At 36.2% G+C, this 14,129-nt stretch overlaps 1 long non-coding RNA gene and 1 pseudogene across 2 annotated transcripts in view; one reads left to right on the top strand and one right to left on the bottom strand.

Annotated features, from left to right (window-relative positions):
- LOC146402255 (uncharacterized) overlaps positions 1-14,129 on the bottom strand; it is a 912,822-nt gene that overhangs the window by 660,325 nt on the left and 238,368 nt on the right. The gene's annotated exons all lie outside the window — the stretch shown is intronic.
- On the top strand, positions 1,094-1,403 carry LOC100525923 (non-histone chromosomal protein HMG-14 pseudogene; annotated as a pseudogene).

The following is a 14,129-nucleotide window of genomic DNA, read 5'->3' as shown; positions in this document are numbered from 1 at the left end:
CTATTGTGAATAGTGTTGCAATGAACATAGGGGTGCATGTATCTTTTTCAATGAATGCTTTGTCTGGATATATGCCCAAGTTGCTGGTTTTATCAAAGAAAATATTGATTACCTTGATAACTTATTAACATGGCTATATTCTCAAGCATTTGAAATAACAATATATTGTAATCATAGAAATATTATACTATAAGGGAGACACAACTGTTCTATCGTTTCTTAACCAGAGTGAATACACTGCATTGTGATCTATGCCATTACTAAACTTCATGATGGAAAAGGTTATGATTATTTTATATTTTCTGAAGTGCTTATCCCTATCCCATCTCTCCTAACACCCCAATTTTGGGATCATATACAACTTTGATTATAGAAATACTTGTACCAGATTTATACCGTAAGAAAGGCCAGCTAGTAGCAAAAGAAAAGTTTTTCTTCTAACAAGATAATGCTGGAGGAAACTGAAAAACCTATAAAACCTTTCAAATCCATCAAGGAAAAGAATCTATAAAGAATAAACTAGCTAAAAATAACCCATAGAAAGAAGTAAGGTGAGGAAAACCAAGAAGTATGCGTTGGATGGACTAGGAAGTAACTAGGAAGAAACAAAGGAGATAATCCTGGCAAAAGGGGATCTATAATCATTATATGAGTTGGTGTCTAAATGGTCCCCCTGGGGATCCAATGGGAGAAGAATCTTTTTGCATTGTATTCTCAACTGTGTCTTTGCATTATTGTCTAATAATTACATTTTCCTTCAGGCAACAGGATGTACCTTTCAAGGACTACATATTTAAAGTTTCAGAGATGATCAATGAAAAAGATAATGGTAACAGGCCAAAGTAAAAGCCTGCTTTTCAAAGACCATATTTACACTCCCTCCTAAGTACATATGAAATTCAATATGTAATTCAGATTTTCAGAAATGCATATGACATTTCCACATTGCATGTTCTTTATTTATAAAATCATTATAGGGGGTCCCAGCAGGTCTGGTGGCAGGAGGAGCGGCAGTGTCCAGGCAGCCCAGCTTCGCAAAGGCTCTTTGTAAGCCTTGAACCACAGACACCCAGCACATGCTCACCCTGCCACCATGATGCCCAAGAGGAAGGTCAGTTCCGCAGAGGGGGTGGCAAATGAGGAGCCCAAGAGGAGATCGGAGAGGTTGTCAGCTAATCCTGCTCCTGCAAAAGTGGAAACAAAGCCAAAAAAAGGCAGCAGGAAAGGATCAATCTTCAGACAGAAAAGTACAAACAAAAGGCAAAAAGGGAGCAAAAGGAAAACAAGCCAAAGTGACTAACCAAGAGACTAAAGAAGATCTGCCTGCAGAAAATGGAGAAACTGAAAACCAGGAGAGTCCAGCCTCTGATAAAGCAGGAGAGAAAGAAGCCAAGTCTGATTAACACCACACACCCAGTCACGTCAGTGGTCCCTGTGTCCCTTCTTGTATGATCCAGAGGAATATTTCTATCAACTATTTTGTAAATGCACGTTTTTTAGTAGCTCTAGAAACATTTTTAAGAAGGAGGGACTCCCGCCTCATCCCATTTTTTAAATGTAAATGCTTTTTTTTAAGAGGTGAAACCATTTGCTGGTTGTTTATTTTTTGGTACAACCAGAAAATAGTGGGATATTGAATATGGGAGGCTTTGATTATTTTGGGTGTCAGCTTAACATTCCATAGATGGGGGAGATTTTATATCCTATAATACAAAGCATACCAAATGGCAATTTGGAGTCCGTTGTGCATTTAACACCTTGAACACATTAAATTACTTCTCTTTCCATGTTGTTTCTGGTAGAACTGTTTCCTAAAGCAGACCACTGCTTGATCTGGGCTCTCCTTGTCAAAATTTTGTGCATTCTGTAACACCTTTGGTTGTGGGAGTCCAGTTTTTCCAGTAATTTTGTTAATGTCCTGTGAAAGACTGAACATTTGAGTATGTAGTGTATGTGATATTAAATGGTGAATTAGTGGGACTTATGATATAACAGCATATCAATATTTGAAGACATTGGTACTTGATACCCTGTTAAGGAAAATTTGCCTCCAAATTTTAGGCTGTAAAGTCACTGGAATAACTGTTGAGAAAAGAATCACAACTATATGGTTTATTTAGATTTTTGGTACGTATGTTTAGAATTGTGTACAAATTGAAATGTCTGTGTACTGATCCTCAAAACAACCAATAAAATCTAAGTTATGAAAGAAAAAAAGTTATTATATATACATATTACTAGCTAAAAATACAAACTACTTGGAATAACACCTTGGATAATTATCCAGTGATTTTACTCGGTAGAGGTAGAAATAGGTAATTTTATTAATTCCAATAAACACACATATATATATATATATATATGTGCATGTATGTGTGTATACATATACATATGTATATATTCTCTCCTTTCAAGAAAAAGACTATATCTCGCCACTAACCTCCAATAGAAGATTTTATATCTCATCTGTAGTGCATGTAATCTTTTTTCCTTGTCTTTAAAACACCAGAGGGAATTACAGGAATCATTGGTTCACTGATTAGTACAAGCAATGGACCTACATTATACTCCAAATCAGTTCTCTGAAGGGCTCTTATTGGTGGTCATTATTTGAGCACAAATGAATTTCTTAGCAATTTGGTGGTTGTTAGCCACCATAAAACAGGACAAACATGGAGTTATGGACAAATTTACTCCCAGAGCAGAAATAAGAAAAGTCATGTGGTCTAGGGACAATGCATTCCAATTCCACATCAAGACTGTCCATAAGCAGAGAAGCCATTTTTAAAGAACATATACACAGGCCTGACCTATTCACTGTGAAACGCACAAATTCAGAGATGTGAGGGCTGGCTTAGGTAGAAAACCTATTTAGACATGGGTCTGGAAAAAAGAGATTTAATTAACGTCTAGGAATATACTACTAAACTTTTAAATGGCATGCACATAGGAAGCACAGAAAGGAGGCGATCTGTCACTTGATCATAGCCCTGTTCAGCAGGTTCTTTACTGCTGTGATGTTCTGGAAACTCTGTGATCTCTTCCCATTAGTCTTAGAAGAAAGATTCTATGCAAGTAAGTAAATTAATACAAACTATTTTAATATCTCACGTCTAAATTTTTCTAAAGTTGTTTGCCATTTTCCATTTTGCAGGTGATGGAAAGTGCATTTAAGAAAGGACTTTTAAGCATCATTATGCTTATGGGTCAAGTAGGAAGCAGAGACATTAAAAAGCACTTCAGGGAGTTCCTGTTGTGGCTCAGCAGGTTAAGAACCTGATGAGCATCCATAAGGATACAGGTTTGGTCCCTGGCCTCACTCAGTGGGCTAAAGATTTGGCATTGCTGCAAGCTGTGGTACACGTCAAGAATTGTGGCTTATCAGTGTTCCTGTGGCTGTGGCATAGACCAGCAGCTGCAGCTCCAATTCAACCCCTAGTCTGGGAACTTCCATATGCTGCAGATGCATCCTTAGAAAGACAAGGGAAAAAAAAAAAGAAAGGAAAAAAAAAAACTTCAGGAAACATATATTGATTAGATATTGATTGAATGATAATTTAATCAACCACAAATTTAATCAGTCAAACAAAATTGCGTTTAACATTTTTCTAGGCTAAGTATAGCAAATAGTTTTACATAAAATAACATAATGACATAGCAAATATTCAATATATGTTAATTTTAAAAACTGTACTTTCAGCTCTGATAGGCAATTTCTGATAAGTGTTAAGATCATCAACTATGACGGATAATTCTGTCTTAAGTGCTGGACCCTGAAGGATTAAGAAACCATATTTCCCGTTTCAGTAGTAACCTGCTTAGATAGATTAGTGATGTCTGGCACAGGAAAAGGAAGGAGAGTGTTGAAGCATTGTGTTGGCTGACACTAAACTATAAACTAAGGATAGACAAACAGGTTAAGATATATTTCAAGAGAGTATGATACTTTTTATGTTAGAAATACAGCAAATGTAGACCAAAGGCAGGCATATCACAATTAGATACAATGTAATACTATCTCGCTATTTGGGAAATTAATATAAGATATCTTAGGAGGACAGAACAGAAGTTTTATTATCTACCTGAATGAGTCTCATGAAGGTTTCACAGCAGAGGAAACATTCGATCTTTAGAGCAGAGGTAGGATAGGTAGGAGACATGTTTGTGAGGTAGAGAAAGTAACATATGAAAAAAAAATCGTAAAATAAGAAAATATATTGGGGGAAGTTTAAACAGACCAGTTATACTGCAGCATAAAAGTGTAAGGAGGACTGAGTTAGAATTGAGTCCAGACATGTAGGCAATGGCAGGATCATAAATATACTGCCAACGATGCTGAAAGGGTCTCAACTGCAGGCTGTCGGTGGTACTCCACCAGAGACATGTATACTTGAACCAGCATGATTAGACTTGCAGTTTCCACAGAATTTATCAGACCACTCTTGTGGGCATCTCCCTCATTCCAGGCTCACATTTTTCACTAATACTCAGCTTGCATTTTTCAGGTTCTCTTTTCGATTATGGCTTCTTGTGCTGTATTGGACTTAGTTACTCACACACAAGACTGTACTTAAGATCACAGATAAAAATCTGTCTCTTTCACATTGATTCATTGTCCTGACACTGAATGCACCTGTTTTTTATATCCACCCAGTTCTCCCATCAGCCTGAAAGTCCCTTCATTAGACCTCATCCCTTCACAATTCTCTTCCCCCAGGTTTGATTTTGAGACACATTATTATGAATTGAATAGGTCTGTAAGAAAAGTGCCATCTTTGTCAAGTCTCATTGTGAAAAGCTTTTGGTGTGTGGCATACCATGAAAAACAAGAGCAGACAGAACAATTAATGAAAGGAAACCAAAGATGGAACTGCACAAATCAATTTTGCACTTCCATTTCTTTCCCAATGTGTCTTCATTTATATTTCAATACTCTGTCTCAGCTTAATTTTAGAGAATTTATTTTCACATCAAAATCCTTTGAGATAGACCTAAATAAAAGTAAATTAAAACGAAGACTGCTGTTGCTATGCAGTGGTACATATAGATTTTAAACTTCATGGGAATTTAAAGGGATTTCTTCCTCATCATTCTTAATAGACCTGGAATTATTAGCCAGCAAAGCGTCAGTTTCTGAATTCAGTTCCATCTACCAGGTTTTGCTTTGCTTTTTTTCTGCCTGAGCTAGGAATGGTGGAAAGATTAGAGGCACAGGAGTCAGACACATCTCTTATCAACTTCGTGAATTTGAAAAGGTTACTTGGCTTTTTTAAGTCTTATTTCTGACCTAGATCTCTGAAATGGTGCCAATAATAGATACCTCTCTTGGTTATTATGTGGTTTCAGTAAGAATATATGCAATAAACTAGTACAGTGATGGTTACTCTATAGATATTCAAATGCTACATTTTAGACATTCTAAGGACAAAATAGTCAAAAAAGTAATTTGAGGATATTCCCCAAAACTAGCAGAAATTGTGAAGGCACTATTTGAGAGACATGAAGAGGACCTGCAGCGAAAGGGAGGATGTTGTGTCATGCGCATAGCGGTCCGTGTGTGTGAAAATCAGAGTAGAGATTATGATGAGTAAGTACAACAAAGCCAAATTTAGTTCATTATTATAGAATATTTACTATAGTAAACAGATCCTCAACTAATGAAAAAAATCTGATGAATGAGTTGAGAAAACAGGAATGCAAAAGTACAGTGAGGCAAAAGTTGACCAAAACTTAGGATTGGTTTGTTCTAGTTGTTCCTTCTCTTTATAAAATGGTTCTCGGTTCTCTACACAAGTGGACAGTAAGTCTGTGTGTCCACAAAGTGGCTTCACCCCTGCATGGGGTGTACCCCAAAGTACCAAAGGACTAGATGCTATTTCTTGCATTGAAGTGTTTGGGAAATGTTTTCTCTTATCCTTCTAGAGGAAATGCACATATTTTATTTCCTTTTAGAAACTTACAGAAACCTTTCCAGGTCAGGTGGGTCCCCTGGGGAAAAGCAGTGGTAATGGAAATGCTCTTGTGCCTCCGTCTTTGTAAATATTTGTTTTCGTGTTTTATGATGTGTTTAGGGTTCCCAGGCTATATAAAGTCAAATTATAATTTGAAATGTGTTTCCACGAAAGAATTTTCCCTAAGTTATAATAAATTATTGGAAACTTGCTTATGTGAAAATGTAATTTTCCCTATTACTACATGTCATTAGACATTGATTTATGTTTACCTGTCCAACAAGGATAAAGGAGATAGGAAGAATAATGTATCTCATACGTACTATGAAGCTGATATTTTAGTAGGTACTCTTTATGCATTTATTATTTATATTAATCTTCATAATAAAGCTTTGAGACCAAAACGTTATCACCATTATAGGGAAGCAAGACAAACTAAGAATCAGGAAATTTAAGTAATATGAATATTTGAATAGTTGTAGTTGACATTCAAAATTAGGCATATCTAACTACGGAAAACAGTAAGAAGCTTCCTCAGAAAACTCAATACAGAAATACCATATGGTCCAGCAATCCCACTCTTGGGCATCTATCTGGACAAAACTTTCATTCAAAAAGAAACACACACCCCTATGTCCATTACAGCACTATTCATAATAGCCACGACATAGAAACAACCTAAACATCCATTGACAGACATGGGTTAAGAAGATGTGGTACATATACACAATGGAATACTACTCACACATAAAAAAGAATAAAATAATGCCATTCATAGCAACATGGATGCAACTGGAGATTCTCCTAAGTAAAGTTAAGTCAGAAAGACAAATACCACATAATATCACTTATATGTGAATCTAAATTGTGGTTGAGATGAACCTTTCTCTAAAACAGAAACAGACTCACAGACATGAAGAACAGATTCATGCTTGCCAAGGGGGAGGGGGAAAGAATGGATAAGCAATGAGGTCCTTCTAGCACAGGGAACTATATCCAGTAGCTTGTGATAGAGCATGACAGAAGATAATATGCACTGTGTGTGTGTGTGTGTATATAAATATATATAGATAGATATGTGGGTCACTTTGCTGTATAGCATAAATTGACGGAACATTGTAAATCGACTATAATAATTTTTAATTAGGGATATGTAAATTGAAGAAATATAATGACTCAACCACAATCACCAAACTCTTAGAAAGCATAGAGGTTATGAGGACAGTAAAATAGGACTTGTAAAGAAGCCTTGACTTCAAGAGTATTTTAGTCTACCAGAAAAAAAAAATGCCTCTGAGTTTTAGAAATCAAATTGAAATTTGACTTGTGACTCATGAAAATATTTCTTCTGTATAATAATTGTTAGTGATGTACAGATATAATATGAATTTACCTTTTAATATATGTTCTATATATTTACAAATTTTTATTTTATGTATTATGATTAAAAATATAAGAATATGTATATATGCATGCATATATGAATGTTTATATGGATGAAACTATCTTTACATGTTTTTTAACTTTAAAACCTCAGGCTCATTTGCTATCAGCTACTTAAATCTTTGTCATATAAGCATTCTTTTATACCATTTTACTGGCTCTCAACAAAGAGATCAGAGACAGAAAACAGCATCCCATTCTTACTATATTTTCAACAACTATGTTTTTTATTTCTCCAAGAGTAGAATGAGGGACTGGGCTCAATAGTGTGAATTTTCCTGTACATGACCTAACTCACCAACTCAGCCTGGTTGATTCCAAGCTCCCACAGTCTGAATCTTTCTCCTGCTTTGCTTAGTGCAGTTATTTATACACCTGGTCTTTTATGGTCAGGCTCAAAGAAACATTTAATACATTATGAGGAACAAAAAAATCCTTATCAGTTAATCATCTGCCTACCTCCACTCTCACTGCTACCAATTCTTGCCCTATTCCAGGTGAAATGCAATCACCTGAGCTCCTGAGTCATATGGCTAGGGATAGTAGAAAATGGTCTAATAACACATCGGAAGTAAGGTGAATTGAAACAAAACAATCGTGTCAAAGGTAAGACATATCTTTAAAAAATATTCTCAATAATACTAAAAATAGTGTGAGAATCAAGGACATACTGTTAAATTCTGAAATGGACTTCTGTGCCTTTATACATTGTTTTAATTGTCCTCCTCCTTGAATTGCATGCTCTCTCATCTACATCTGCTTTTCCAGCTCTACTCAAATGTTTCTTCTCATTACTATTTTTCATTTAGCCAGAACAAAATGATATTATAATAGTTAATTTTGTTCTATGCGTGATACATTTTAGACATTATGCCAAGTGTGAGATATATAGATACACACACACACACAAAATAACTCTATTTATCTTTACTTAATTTGCATAGTAATCAACTATGAGGCACATACTATATCTCCCCATGTTATACATAAGGAAATGGACACTTAGGGAGGAAATGTTATGGGCTGACTTCTGTTCCTCCCAAATTCATGTTGAAGTCATAAACTCCAGTCTCTCAGAGTGTGACTGTATTTAGAGATTGGGTCTTTGAACAGGTAAAATGAGGTTGTTAGGTGGGTTGCTATCCAATATGACTAGTATCTTTATAAGAAAACAAAGTCAGGATGCAGAGACACAAAGAAAAGATGATGTGAAGACAAAGGGAGAAGACTGCCTTCTCTAAGCCAAGGAGAGAAGTCTCAGAAGAAACTACCCTGAGCACAGCTTTCAGACCTCCACCCTCCAGAATGTGGGAACACAAAATTATTTTTAGTCCACCCCATCTGTGGGACTTTGTAACAACTAATACAAGTGGCATAAACATTTCAAAATCATATACCTGTACAGTGATAAAACCCAGGAATTAAAACCTAGGTAGTCAGTTTCCTGAACCCATCCTCAATACCACTGTAAGACTCTGACTTCACACCCATTACCCATTTTTATTAGTAGTGATGCACTGCCCAACAGGATTATATTTGATTCTCTATTTTGGTAGATGTTGTGTTTAAAGGAAGAAAATGACCCTGGGTTCAGTTTCTCTTCATTATCTCTAGCTCTCATATATAGAAACAAATAAATGTTGAGTTGAATCCATGTCTTTTGTCATCCCTCCTCTTATTTGGTGATGCCAAATATGAACGCACTTCCTTTCTCCTCCTGATAGGCTGATACTTGTCTATCAGTTGTGCTTAACCAAGGGCAATGAGTGGACATGAGTCAAATCTGGAGACATGTCTGATCATCACTGGTGGAGGGGGTATTACTAGCAACTGGGAGGTAGACAGTAGGGGTGGTGAAAAATACCTTGCAATGTATCGGACAGCCCCCTCAGAGAAGTATTCAGCTCCAAATAGTGATAATGCCCTAGTTTATACGGTTTGTGTGCATGCTACATACGTTTTTCCCCTTTAGAATACTTTCAGAGAACAGAGCATCACAGTATGGTACTGCACTCTTACCAGATATATATGATACCTGGCTTGCATAAATGTGATGGTTCTTATTTTGGCAGCCCTTTCCTATATACCCACATGCATCATGAGAAAATGGAGAATTACAAATTCACATTTAGAGTAACTCCAGCACACTTCTCTGAACAATTAGGCCTCCTTCTTCAAGGGTGTCCAAATTCTGTGGGAGGTAAAAAAACCCCTCTACTAGGGAAGCCATCTGCTCCCCCTCCATGAAATGACTAATGATCTGAAGTTCTTGGATGTTCTGATCATATTCTCAGTTCAACTAGGCAATCTGTGAAATTCGCGTGGGGACTGGCTCTGTAACAGTCTTCACAGCAGCAACTAAATCTACCGAAAAAGAGAGTCCATGTCACAAGCTTTTAAGCATCTTGAAGAAAAATATATCAAGAACAACATAACCAAGGTTTCACGCTTTGGATTCAGTTTGTTGGAATATTAATTAGAAATAGTAGTGATTGAAAAGATTCCATCAATATGGAATGTTAAGACAAATAAATTGAGGAAGACAGTCCAGGCTTACACTAATAAATACGTTAGAAGTATTAGCACTGTTACACTGAATAGCAGGCAGAATGTAGAGAGGTAAGGTAGTAGATGATAATGGCAGAGTCAAGATCTCAGTCCCACTTGGTCTGACCCTATTCTTTTCAGGTAAATGGCAGTTTGGTCTAAAGCTGTATCAGAGATCATTTCTTACAGAATGTGTCTTTTCTACTAGAAAGAGATTGGGAAGTGGGTTGGGTGCAACTGACAGTCACATGCTAGGGTGATCACCTACTTTACTCCGTGTAGCAATCTTAAGAGATGGATATTACTGTCTTTCAAGAATGAAATTACCGTCCATGAGGGTTTTTCTCCTTTACCACGTTATCTGTGCCTTACATAGTGGCATATAGTATAAGCTTATTTAAATATTTGTTCACTGGATGAGTAAATGGAGGCACACAAGGGTTGAAAAAAAATTTGTCTGACTTCACTTATTCAAGTCAAATATTATATGAGATCAGAAATATTTTGGATCTAATTTTAAAATGATCCAAAAGAACTTAATCACAGAAACAGACTCAAATGATTTCAAAACCAAATTTATGATTACCAAAGGAGAAACAAAGGGGTAGAGGAGGAATAAATTAGATGCTTGGAATTAAAACATGCACACTATTATGTACAAAATAGACAAGTAATAAGGACACACTGTATAGCCCAGGGTAATCTGTTCAATGCTGTGTAATAACCTATATAGGAGAAGAATCTGAAAAGGAATGAGTATATGTATATGTATAGTTGATTCACTTTCCTGTCCACATGAAACTAATACAACATTGTAAGTCAACTATACTCCAATAAAATTTTTTTAAATTTGTCAAATTAAACAAACAGTTAAATATCTGCTAGGTTTTAAACCCATGGTTGAACTCTTAAGCCATATGGGGAAAAAAACTGCTCAGAGGAAAATAGAGATTGTATAACCTAGCTTTTGTTATACAACAGCATAAAAGCTTCATGTCTTAAAATAACAATTTATTTAGCTTTTATTTTTTGTGGAGTGGCAATCTAGACTGTGCTCAGCTATGCTGTTCTTATGAAGGGTTCCTGCAAATGTCTGTGATCAACTACAGATCAGGTACTTGGATCTCCAGGGATCATCCTCTGGGCTCAAAATTGCCACAATATCCCTAGCACTACATCCCACTTATTAAAACAAGTAATGAGGCCTGGACAGATTCGAGGGGTGAGGAAATACACTCTCCTTCTCCAGAAGAGAAGCTTCCAGGTCACAGAGCCAAAGGGAGTGAATACAGAAAGGAGAATGATTGCACCATGCAAATAATCTACCATAGAAGACAACTCAGGAAACCAATCAATACATTTTCCCTTCTTTGTGGATAAAGGTTTGTTAAATCAAGCACAGAGTTATCTAGTTGATTCTCCGAAACAGAATATGGAAGGCTCTATCTTTTGAAGGACTTTCTTTTAAATTTCTATTCATAGATTAACTGTATTCAAAAAGCTGATGTAAATAGACCTTGGTCAAGAGCCAGAAATGGTCTCAGCAATTGGAAAAGCTGCAAGAAGCAGGTCAGATTTCAGAAGCACTGACTGCAAAAGCTCAATTATTTAAATCAAAAACCCAATGCAGATGATCAAATAAGTAGTTGACAGTATTTGATCTGGAGCACAGGGAACCATCTGCTCTTCTATAAGCTAAAGCTTAGTAATAAATGCAGGAAACCACGTGCAGATTTAAAATTCAAATGCAGGCTGCATTATCTGGTCTTAATTCTAATGCAATTCAGAGTCTTAATTTCTATAGAACACTGTGGATTATCTGCATAGGGAAAACCTCATAAAGAGGGTTTTCATTGATTTTTCCCCTTGAGATCTAAATTTTGCCTTCTGTCATGAGAAGACAGGGTAGCCCTTATCCAACTGAAAGGGGCAACTGTGAAAACTAGTGTTTTCTTCATTGTCACCCTTTCATAAGAGACTGTTGTCTGGGAAAAGAATTTTTCTCTCTCTCTTTCCCTCCCTCTTTCTCCTTTTCCCCTGTCTCTACCTTTTGCCCCAAATCCCTCATCAAATGAACTATGGAAATATATTTTATGATGTTTGCTTATTGGGAAACAGTTATTTTCCTATTTTCCTGAAGTATTAAGCAACATGCTATTTAGAAAATAAGAAGTTTGTGTCTCCTTTACATCAATCTTCCAATATTTAAAAATGCTAAGTTTGTGTTTGCAAAAGCTTATTATAATTGATTAATAAGCTTTAAAAATGATTCTTTTGTCTCTAGATCACTCATAGAATAATAAATGAAGATATTTTTAATTTCAAGAAGAATTTGGGTAGAGTATCTTTTTTTTGGCATGTGCAATAAAGTAATGAAACTTTAATTTTTGGAAATTTGGAGAGAAAAAAGAGTAAAAGTGTTTGATATAAGAGAAAATATATTTATAATTAGGAGTAGCAGAATTACATGAATGCGAGAGTGAATAAAAAAAACCTCCAGGTTTTAAACAATCACAATAATATGTTTTCCATTTTTCATGTTCTGAGTTAAATGAGGTATAACATTTAAAAGAAAAGATTGCTCCTAAAACTTCAGTTTAGGTTTTTCTGTCAAAAAAAAAAAAAAAAAGACGATTCCTCTTTTCCCATATCTTAGTAGTGGGTAAATGATGAGACTGTAGGACTAGATCTTTGGAGATTAGAAACTAAAAAAAAAAAAAAAGTAAAAAAAAAAAAAGATTATTAGAACCAAATGCTACTAGAAGATATTAGATATTGTTCCAATAGTGTAGGGGTTAGACTGAAGGTATGTAATAGGTATCCTGGGGCCTCTGTGCCTGGATCTCAGTCACGACACAACTCCTTTGCCAAGACTGCAGGAGCAACTGAAAATGCTGTCGTTTGCTTGAGTATCATTCCAGATAACGGCAGGATTCCTCTGTTTTCCCCATCAAATCTCACTTTAAAAAAAATAATTGTGTCAATGGTACTAGTCATTCATGACTAATGTTATGACCGTTTTCTACTGATCCCAGATGGCTAGAACCATTTCCTACCGGATAACCAAATTTCACTATGAAATGCACACGACAACTGATTTTACTACTAGGAAGAATTCCTTCACATAAATGCAGGTAAAGACTGTTCTTTGCCTTAGCTTGGATGACATCTCCACCTATGTGGCCAGAATATTAAGTTGCAAATTGCCAATTTTGAGTCAGGGTTATTCCTACAACAGTTTTTATATTGTAAATTCATGGCTGACTGAATAAAAGCTCGGGGTTGTACACAAGTTCAGTTTTCATGGCCAGATATTATTCTATCACATATTTACTCATGAAATCTTTTATATACATATATATATATTTGTCTTTTGTCTTTTTAGGGCTGCACCAGCAGCATATGGAGGTTCCCAGGCTAGGGGTCCAATCGGAGCTACAGCTGCTGGCCTACACCACAGCCACGCCAGATCCAAGTCGTGTCTGCAACCTACACCTCTGCTCACAGCAATGCCAGATCCTTAAGCCACTGAGTGAGGCCAGGGATCGAACCCGCAACCTCGTAGTTCCTAGTTGGATTCATTCCCACTGCGCCACAATGGGAACTCAGAACTCTTTTATATTTTAACCAAAGTATATTAAAAGTGTGGTAATTAAGATAATAAGGGGTGTAAACTACCTTAAGCTAAGAGGGGGGGAAAAAAGGAGAAGGAGGAGAAAATAAGACATGAATTTGTACATTAATTTTGTCTCGACTTCCTATTTTCTGACCCTAATTCCATTTCTCCCAATGCCCTGGCTTTACTTTTCAAGCTGTCTTCATTTTTCTCGATGCTCATCTTTACATGCCACGTTCTACCAATGTTTTACATTAAATTGATTAAATAACTAATGTGATTTGATACACCGAATTGGAAATCACATCTTATATATCACTGAGTGGGACATACTGTTGAATGGTGACGTTTAAAAACTGAACCTTTATATGGCACCAACATAGAGACACACCTCCACATTCCACATCGCTGTGGAATCAGTTGTAACACACATCTCATGGGGAGCAGGAGGCAAAAGCTGGAAGGTGGATATGAGAGAGTAACTCAACACAGTAGTACTGAGAAAGCATGGCCACAGCTTTGTGAACACCTACACTCTAACTTGCAATTGCTTATGCATGGCTAATCCCAGA

Source organism: Sus scrofa, chromosome 6 (assembly GCF_054392235.1).
Source record: "Sus scrofa isolate SSC_HxYL_T2T_F1_AM1 chromosome 6, Sscrofa_HxYL_maternal_Yorkshire_Landrace_v2.0, whole genome shotgun sequence".
In the NCBI taxonomy this organism is placed as follows: Eukaryota; Metazoa; Chordata; class Mammalia; order Artiodactyla; family Suidae; genus Sus; species Sus scrofa.
The sequence above is the reverse complement of the archived record's forward strand: the minus strand, read 5'-3'. Positions and strand labels throughout refer to the sequence as shown.